We start from the raw sequence: 10,224 nt of genomic DNA on the forward strand, positions 1-10,224 counted from the left end.
TGTAAAGTAAATAAATAAAAGATATTCATTGGCCCATTTTTTTTGAACGAAGAAACTGAGCCTTGGGGACGTGCCCTTCATTATTCATTCAGCACTTACTGACCGAGCTCTCACCACGCGCCAGGCATACAGCGGCACTAGGAACAAGGCAGGCGTGCTCCCCATCCTCGGGGAGATCATACTCCGCTGTGAGACACGTTACACAGAGAATCTTGCACAGATCTATTTAATAACCATTGTGATTAGATGGATAGGGCTTCAAAGGAAAAGTCCAAAGGGCTGAGAGAAAATATGTAACCAGGAGACCAAGGAAGCCTTCTCGGACATGACATGTAAGCCGAGACCTGAAAGGAATGAGCCCCAGTAAAAGGCAAGTTGAGGAGCATTCCAGCCACCAAAATGGCACACGCAAAGGCCTGGAGGGGAGACGGAGGGACAAAATTGATGGTTTGCTGGAAGCCACACAGACAGCGAGGGACAGGCCTAGGTCAGATCCCAAGATGAGTCGGCCCCAGGGCCTTTGCTAATGCCTCCCCAAGCACGAGGGCAGATTGCTGCTGAAGGAAAACAGCACAGAGGCTGCCTCCACTACCACCTCCTTGTCCAGAACATCAGATTTCGGAGAGAAACATGACAAACAGATTAATATCACTTCTACTACTAGAGACAGGAAGCAAGGTGGTAAAGAATCCTGCAATGCAGGAATCGCAGGTTCCATCCCTGGATTGGGAAGATCCCATGCAGGAGAAAATGGCAACCCACTCGCAGTATTCTTACCTAGAAAATTCCACGGACAGAGGAGCCTGGCGGGCTACCATCAATAGGGTTGCAAAGAACCAGACATGACTGAGCAACTGCACACACACACATTTTACTAGAGAAGGTTTGAGAAAATTAAGTCCTTGGTGAAGACATCTTAGCCATCCATTTCAGTCCTAGTAAAAACAAGCCAGGAAAAGTCAACATTCAAGAGCAACTTAGCACCCCACGAAATCATCCTTAGCTGTCGGTGACACCCCCTGTTACCATGACCCTAACAGAATGGCTCTTCTAACTTACCTTGGATAATTCTCTACAAATCAGAGCTCGTTTTTTCTAAGACTCTAGGATTACAGGTGTCAAAGGACTCGTTGGTAATGTGAATTGAGAAAAAGTCAAGTTCATATTGCCCACCCCCAAGTTCCCTTCAGGCCAATGAACTGCTTTGAAATTCCACAAAGTGGAAGGGAGGGGTCAGACACGGCTGTCCCACCCTGGAAGGGTTTGTTTCTTAGGTTGAGCTCGTGCTCATGCCATCTTCCAGAGTCTGGCAGAAGGCTCAGCCACGAGAAGTGTCTTCACCCCAGCCCTGCTTCTGGAAAGAAACAGCAAGATCCCTGCTGACTCAGTAAGGTGGGGTTGGGGCCCGAAGGAGCAGACCAGAGGATGAAGGTGGTGAGGAATCAGCTTCCATCAGTCCAAATGGGAAGAGCGGACCAGAACAAGAGCCCTGTTGGGGACCGGAAATACAACCTAAGGCTGGGTGGGTGGACAGGATCCAAGGTCTGCCAGCCAGAGAGTGCAAGGGGACCCCAGACTGATTGGCAAAGGAAAACATCCCCTGTCCTGACCTCTGAGGACCCCCTCCTGCAGGTGAGTGGAGAAGGTATGCACAGCTTCTCCTGGGCAGGGGCAAAGGGCACAGCAAAGTCAGAACCGCTCCAGGGTGAAACAACTACCGCTTCAGGCATAGGATTTAGATTCCTGGAATCACATGGTATTTGGGGTTTGTTTTTCTCCTCAGCTTTCAAGAAGACACTTGAGAGCAGAGAGATTAAGAAATTCCAGGGTTCCAAGTAGAGAAAATGGGCTTGACCTAAAGCAGGAGAGACCGCAGTTAGACGTGAGATAGGAATGGCTGGCCATCCGAGTGACAGCATCCTGGAATGAACTCCCGACGGCAGTTCTTCACCCCTGAGAGAGGAATGTAGAAAGACCTGCCCAGACTCATGAGGCCCAATCAGAGGGGCCCAGCTTTCCTGAGTCTGACGACCCCTCCTTCAGAGCCGAAGATTCCATAGTGGGTGTGCTCGTCATCTAATTGATGGAGGCATAGCGAGAAGCTACCATGAATGTTTTAATGCTTTTCCATGACCTTATATTTCATTCATCACAGAATCATCTCTAAAGGATCCACCTGCAATGCAGGAGCCGCAGGAGATGCGGATTCAATCCCTGCATCAGGAAGATCCCCTGGAGGAGGAAATGGCAACCCACTCCAGTATTCTTGCCTAGAGATTTCCATGGACAGAAGAGCCAGGCAGCAGACATTCCTTAGGGTCACAAAGAGTCAGACACGACTGAAGCAACTTAGCATGCACCATGAATGTTTTAATGCTCTTTGGTGACTTTGCATTTCATTCATCACAAACTTATCTATAATCATTGAACAGTTTATCAAACAGCCCAGCACCATCTATGAAGTCTTCTGCCTTCCTTCCCTCCAAAAAGACAAACGAACCAACCAAAAAACTTGAGTTGAATCTCTTAGCACATGAACTGACAGGATATACAGCCAACACAGCATGGGGACCCTCTACAGATCAATCAGCCTGATGTCTGTAACAATCAAGGCCATAAAACAAAACCAGAAAACTCAGGCGGGAAACAAAGTGGTGGGCTCTGGACTAAGAAAAATTAAGAAATGTAGCAACTAAATATTGTAGGTAGAACTTCACTGGTGGAGTACAGTGGCGAAGTACTCCATGCTCCCAACACAGGGTGCCCGGATTTGATCTCTGGTCAGAAAAACTAGATCCCACGTGTTGCAACTAAGACCCAGTGCAGCCAAATAAATAAATACTTCTAAAAATAAAAATACAAAAAATAAACATCACAGGTAGATATTTGACCTTGTCTTGAGATGGTGATTGCAGCCATGAAATTAAAAGACGCTTACTCCTTGGAAGGAAAGTTATGACCAACCTAAATAGCACGTTAAAAAGCAGAGACATTACTTTGGCAACAAAGGTCCGTCTAGTCAAGGCTATGGTTTTTCCAGTGGTCATGTATGGATGTGAGAGTCAGACTGTGAAGAAAGCTGAGCACTGAAGAATTGATGCTTTTGAACTGTGGTGTTGGAGAAGACTCTTGAGAGTCCCTTGGACTGCAAGGAGATCTAACCAGTCCATTCTAAAGGAGATCAGTCCTGGGTGTTCTTTGGAAGGAATGATGCTAAAGCTGAAACTCCAGTACTTTGGCCACCTCATGTGAAGAGTTGACTCATTGAAAAAGACTCTGATGCTGGGAGGGATTGGGGGCAGGAGGAGAAGGGGACGACAGATGAGATGGCTGGATGGCATCACTGACTCGATGGACGTGAGTTTGAGTGAACTCCGGGAGTTGGTGATGGACAGGGAGGCCTGGCATGCTTCAATTCATGGGGTTGCAAAGAGTCGGACACGACTGAGCGACTGAACTGAACTGAACTGAGTCCTCACCAGATGAACCATCTGTGAAAAGACATTTTTGAAACTACTGAGGACATGTGGTTAGGATGTGAGTGTTAATTTCATTAGGGAAGATAATAGCGTGGTGATTGTGTAAGAAAACATCTGCGTTGTGTGTTTTCCACGGTGGTGTACTGGTACATGTTTAACAACCAACTCCCGGGAGTGGGGGTGAAGGGAGCTGTGGTTTGTAGCATCTGTCCATTTCCGTGGTGTAAAGACTCCCACCCCAGCTGATTTCAAGCAACCAGCTTAACATCATGGAATGCCAAGCCCAGAAGAGGCCACACCATCAGCCAGCCCTCCGCAGCCAGGACCAGCTGGCCCCGATGCTCCACTGGTTTTAGGGATCTACGCTGAAGTTATGTGCAGCCTACACGACGAGATATCTGGACTGTGTGTCGAAACAATGCCCTAAAGAAAAAGAGAAACAGACAACAGAAGAGAGGGGAAATGAAGCAAATGGAACAAAATGTTAACAATGACTGCATCTGGGTGATGGATACATGGGAGTTTATTAAACTACGACTTTCTTCTACCATGTATATTTGAATATTATCAAAATAAAACATGTAAAACGAAAGCATCATCTGATATGTACAAGCGAGAGAGCTTTATTCCAAGGCTAGTAGGTATGCACGCTGATTCCTGGACTCCTACTCTAACTCCACAGCCCCCAGGGGTCTGAAGATAAAGAATGGGAACCACAGGCATTGACATCACATGCCTAAATCCATCTATCAATCCATCAACAGGTCATAACCAAGATGTCTCCATGGACCCTCGGCCAGGCTGAGGGTGGAAGGAGAGCCCCCAGAAGAGAGGAGCGACAGGGGGTCTGATTGGAAGTCCAATCTGTACCATCTGCTGACAGTGGGCAACTCATCCCAACTCTCTGAGCTCCTGTTTCCTCGTTGGCAAAACAAGGGTAGGAATGGCCCACGGCGAGAATTAAATTGCAATTCATAGGCCCAGCTCCTGACACACAGTAGGATGCTCAGGAAATCCTGGCTTCCTCCCTTCCCCCAGGGCTCTGCGGGGCTGCTGCAGGGACACTTGTGAGCCGTTAAAGATGTGTAGAGGTCACTTTCTTTGCCAGAGAATGTGGGTGCCCTATTGCCAAATCTTCCCATTTTTCAAGAGAAGCTGGGGATCCCGCTTCTTATGTGAAATCTCCCGATCTTGAAATGCTGTCAACAAATTCATATATTTAAAAACATTGGGCGGGCCAAGCAAAACACACCTGCAGACCACTGGAGTGTGACTGCTGATTTAAACCATAGAACAAGTAAAGAGCTAACCTGCGTTGACGCTGAGCCCTGTGTGTAGAAGAAGGTTTTACACAGAGAACAGCACTGATTGCTCACAGTCTCCCTTACGATCCCCACTGCACAGATGAGGACACTGAGGCTCGGATTGGCCAAGAGATCTGGCAGGGCTGGAAGCAAATATAGGTCTTCTTGAGAACTCAAAGTTCTACTCTATCCCCCTCTCCAGATTCCTAGAAGAGTCTTTTGGGAACAAATGGCAGACCCAGAGAGAGGCAGGGCACTGCCTGTGGCCACACAAACACACTGGACTGGCAGACCCAGCAGGTTCCTGTGGCCTTCTGGAACAGGACCCCAGAGTGCACTGCCCTGGAGAAGGTGACTGTGAGATCCAGCCAGCCAAGCCTGCGATGGTGGCAGAGGAAAGGCACCTTCCACTTTTTATCTCCTTCAACAATGTGTGGATAGGCTTAAGAATGTTCTAGACCACAAGCCTAAGCCCTTGGTTTCTCCATCTCAAAAATCTGGGAAGTTGGACAGGAGAGCCCACTCACCCCCTGAGCGCATGCTCTGTTACTCGGTGGGTCTAAGACTGGGCTGGAGACGCAGCCAACCACATTGCTTTGAGTTTTTCATGAGTTGGCGATAATTTAGACACACAGCCTGTGATTCTTTCTGATTAAAAACCTGGCCATGTTTCCCATCCTTGGTGAATTTTCATTGTTATAGCAGTAAAGGAGAACTCACTCCAGAAAAAGGGGCCACTCCAGGAGAAAAGGGAAGCCTCCTACACTCCCGGTGGGATTGTAAATCGGTACAGCCACTATGGAAGGCAGGATGGAGGGTCCTTTAAACACTAAAACTAGAGCTACCATATGATCCGGCAATCCCACTCCTGGGCATGTATCTGGAGAAAACTATAATTCGAAAAGATACTCCAGTGTTCATAGCAACACTGTGTATAATAGCCAAGACATGGGGGCAACCTAAATGCCCATCAATAGATGAATGGATGAAGAATGGTACATACATACAGTGGAATACTACTCAGCCATAAAAAAGAATGAAATCATGCCATTTGCTGTAACATGGATGGACCTAGAGATTATCATGCTAAAGTGAAGTAAGTCAGAGAGAGGAAGACAAATATCATAAGAGATGACTCTGTGCAGAATCTAAAATAAGCCACAAACGAACTTATTTACAAAGTAGAAACAGACTCCCAGACACAGAGAACAAACTTACAGTCACCAAAGGGGAAAGAGGGTGGAGGTGGGATGAATCGGCAGTTTGGGTTTAGCAGACACACATTACCGTATATAAAACAGAGACAAGGTCCTAACGCACAGCACAGGGAACTACACTCAACACACTACAACAACCATCATCAGAAAAACGTGAAACAAGACCACGCGCAATTACATACATCGGAGTCCCTTTGTTGTGCTGCAGGAACTAATACAACATTTTAAATCAACTGTGCTTCAATTAAAAGAAGAAAAGAGGACACTCCAAGAGCTAAGGAATTGTTTCCTTCAACCAAGGATCAGAAAACAACTAATACTTGTTCAGACTCCGTCTGTGTGGGGCACTCCAACACAGTGGGCACAGAGAGGAGGTATGGATGGGAGACCCCCACCTCAGTCCGGGGACGTTTCTAGTAACCGCCAGGAGGAGCCTAGAGAAACCCCATAACCTTCCTCTTCTGGGCCCGGATTTAATCCTTACATGCGGAGGACTCTTGTCTACTAAACAGTGCAGTGGGTGACTCAGCACCCGGAACATCTGCGTCCAAACCTTAGCTGTGCGACTCACCTGCAGCGTGAGTTTAAGCAAGCGCTCTGTGCCTCAGTTTCTCAGTATGTAAAATGGGAGTAACAACAGTGCCAATGCCAGAGGTTCATGGATCTACCTCACAGCACATTAGAGCAGCACCTGGGTTTCACCACCTCTAAACGGGAATAACAACAGCATCTTTGTACTTCCTGGGCTGCCTTAGTGGTTCAGACGGCAAAGAATCCACCTGCAATGCAGGTGACCCGGGTTCTATCCTGGGGTCAGGAAGATTCCCCTGAAGAAGGGAATGGCCACCCACTCCAGTATTTTTGCCTGGAGAATTTCACGGACAGAGGAGCTTGGCGGGTTACAATCCATGGGGTCACAAAGAGTCGGATACGACTCAACAGCTAACACACACACACACACACTTCCCAGGGCCGTGGCCAGGATGAAATAAGTTCACGTAAGCAAACCATCTGGACCCGTGGCTGGCGCATAGAAAGCCACTCGCGACAAAGTTGCCATCACTGTATGTGATTAGAGATGAGAAAGCTATTGAAGATTGAACTTTTGATTCACTCCTATTTATATCTTCACAACTGAATCTTGAGAGCTAGAAGAGCGTTTTCTCAAAGAGACTTTCGCATGAAGACTTTCCACTGACCCAGAGTGGAGGGCTCCTCCCCCGCCCTTATCGCAGCTGGGCGGGCCTTTCTGGCTGGGCCTCTCCCTCCCTCCAGCCTCCTGCCCAGCTCACAGGACTCACACCCACCGCTCCGTGTGTGTCTCCAACAGCCCCAGAAGAAGATGGGCCGGGTAACACTGTCCCCACTTGACAGTCCAGGGGCCCCCCAGATGTCAGGGCCATGTGCCTCAGGGCAGAAGCCCAAACACCAGAGCCCAGGCCCTGAGCAGCAGCAGCAGGCACCAAGGCTATGGCTCTGCCGTCCCAGGACCACCACTTCCTTTGGCAAGTCACACCTCTAACCCTCATGGCCTCATCTGTCAAAGGGAGAGAAAAGACCTTCCCAGGTCTCTTGTGCGGAGAAGGCAATGGCACCCCACTCCAGTACTCTTGACTGGAAAATCCCATGGATGGAGGAGCCTAGTAGGCTGCAGTCCATGGGGTCGCTAAGAGTCGGACACGACTGAGCGACTTCACTTTCACTTTTCACTTTCATGCATTGGAGAAGGAAATGGCAACCCACTCCAGTGTTCTTGCCTGGAGAATCCCAGAGACGGGGGAGCCTGGTGGGCTGCCATCTATGGGGTCGCACAGAGTCGGACACGACTGAAGCGACTTAGCAGCAGCAGCAGCAGGTCTCTTGTGAGGACTGAATGCGTGACAACCCTGAGAACAACAGCTAGCACATGCAGGCTCCACACCTTAGCAAAAGGAGAGATGCTAGTTTGCCTGGCACAGTCCTGCTTTATGCCTGACTCCCGGCAAATCTTCCAGTTGGAGACCCTGGTCACTCTCAAAAATATCTTGGTTTGGAAAAACATTATATGGACACTCTAAAATAATTGCCTGTAGCTGTTTAAATTATTATTATTATTACTATTATTGTTTTCCACCATACCACACTGAGACTGTAAGAATCATATACGTTGACTTAGAACAGTTCAGTAATTCAGTACCTCCCTTGGGTGAACGTGAGCCCTGCCCTGGGGACCTCAAACTCTAGTCCTCCAGCTAAGCTCTCACAGCAGGGAGACGAGACCCTGGGGCCAAGGTGATGTGCCACCTGGAGTCTGTGCCCCCTCTAGATCACTCTGGATGCCCAGGTGGCCCCAAGCCCAATACCAGGAGGACCTGGGAGGATCTCTTCTGCGGATCCAACCTCGGAGGTCAGATGGCGCCACTGGCATGCCCAGCTCGGCGGCGGAGGGGTGGCCGGGGGCGGCTCTCTCGGGAGCAGGGCAGTGTGCGCCCAGCTGGCGTGTGCAGGCTGAGGTGTCCACACACATGTACACAGGGGCCCCTGCCCCACCAAGCTCCTGTGCGGGCTCTGAGGAGTCCGAGGAGTCTGCATTCAGAGCTGGCCTTCCAGGTTGCTATGAAAGTGTGCTTGTCAAGGTAGGAGAATAGAACATATTTTAGTTCACATTTTGTTAGCTTGATTTATAACTTGCAAATATTTAGACATATGGTATGTGAGCCTCCATCTGCACTCTCCCTGGGCCCCGCAAATCCCTGCCACCTCCTGCCCACTCTCAATGCCAAATGTTTACTGAGCCCCTCCTCCGCGCTGAGCCCAGGGGACGCCATGGGGTGAAGGGCGCCCTCCTGGGACCCAAATGTGACCATCTATGTGGGAGCACACCTGGTGCTCCTAAACCAGTGAAGAGCACGGTGGGGGTAGGGGTGGCGTGGACCTGGTCTATGACTCTGCCCCAACCCTAGTGAGGCAGGCGGCTTCCTGCCCTCTCTGGGTCTCAGTCTCCCCGTTTAGACAACAGATTCCATTCGCCCTAAGAGGCCCTGGTACCCAGGCTGAAGCAGGGTGAGGTAGGGCACAATTAGGTCCAGGACCTGGGGAGGGTGTGACCTGGCGATGGGCAGCGAACTCTCGGGTTACCGAGGTGTGGAACTGAGCACTTGGCACTAGCAGGTCATCTCGTCCGTTCATTCCACAAACACTGCAGCCACCCACGCTATGCCAGCTAGGGGCTGATCTGCCGAACCTGGGAGGATCAAACAGGCACACAGAAAACCGAAAGGCAAGGCAAAAGACTGGCGAGTGTGCTAAAAAGAGACCTCCTCTAATCTCCTTCCATCCTCGCAACCCTCCAGTCTCCTGTCCATTTCTCGGATGAGAAAACGGAGGACCGGAGAGGTAAGGGGCTAGGTCAACACCCTGCCGCTTAGGGCGTGCCCAGATCTTGTGGCCAGCCAGAAGCGAGGTTTCAGATTCCGGCAGTCTCCGGCCACTGTCCCAAGCTGCCCGAAGCATGGGGAGGCCCCGTCCAGCTCCCGGAAGGCTGGAGGGAGGTGAGGGCAGGGAGGGGCCGGGCCAGAGGACGCGCCGGCCGGGAGGCAGGGAGGGGCCTGGCGGCGGGTTTGGGGGGCGGGAGTAGGGGGAGTCGGGCGGCACCCACCTCCCGGGTGCGCAGCCTGGGTGCTCGGCCCGGGCGCCCGGAGCGCCAGCGGCTTAGGTGCGCGCGAGCGCCAGCCGCGCTCGGGCGGGTCCGCCGCGGTCGGGCTCCCAAGCTCCGGCAGAGGGGTGCGGCGGGGGGCGGCGCTGCAGTGCCCGCAGCGGCGGGCTGGGGGAGCTGTGCCCGCCTGTCCCCCAGGCTCGGTCGGGGACCGGGCAGCCGGGACGCCGCTCCCTCGCCCGGCCAAGCCAGGCGACGCGCAGCCAGGCGTGCCTAGAGCGGGCTCCGGCCCCAAGGACTCCCGGGCACCCGGCCGGGGAGGGCCCGGGAGAAGCCAGTCCCGCGGGCCAGGGCGTCCACGGGCGCCGCCGCTCTGGCCCGCCCCCGGGGGTTGAGGTGGGGGGGGTGTCCCGGGCCGCTGGGCCCGCCCAGGTAACCCCATCCTCGGCCCGCCCCCGGCCCGCCCCCCCGGCCGCCCGCCTCCGTCGCCGCCGCCGCTGCCGCCGCATCCCGGCTCTGGGGCGGCGCTGACAGTCTGGTCCGCGCCGGGCAGCGGGCGCAGCAGCGGGCAGGGCTGCCGGCAGGCACGG

Source organism: Bubalus bubalis, chromosome 2 (assembly GCF_019923935.1).
Source record: "Bubalus bubalis isolate 160015118507 breed Murrah chromosome 2, NDDB_SH_1, whole genome shotgun sequence".
Lineage (NCBI taxonomy): Eukaryota > Metazoa > Chordata > Mammalia > Artiodactyla > Bovidae > Bubalus > Bubalus bubalis.